Here is a 218-nt window from a genome sequence, read left to right on the forward strand (position 1 = left end):
TTGTGCTCTAATGTATAATTTTAGTGTCTCTAAAAACATGTGGTAAAAAAAAATTTTTTTTGGTAAGAAAGCTGATGTAGTGAATCATGGGCAAAGAACAGATGACCTAGTTTGATTAAATAAGAAGATAGGACAAAGATTTAGGGCTTCCCTGGTGGCGCAGTGGTTGAGAGTCCGCCTGCCGATGCAGGGGACTCGGGTTCGCGCCCCGGTCCGGG

Source organism: Physeter macrocephalus, chromosome 10 (genome assembly GCF_002837175.3).
Source record: "Physeter macrocephalus isolate SW-GA chromosome 10, ASM283717v5, whole genome shotgun sequence".
In the NCBI taxonomy this organism is placed as follows: domain Eukaryota; kingdom Metazoa; phylum Chordata; class Mammalia; order Artiodactyla; family Physeteridae; genus Physeter; species Physeter macrocephalus.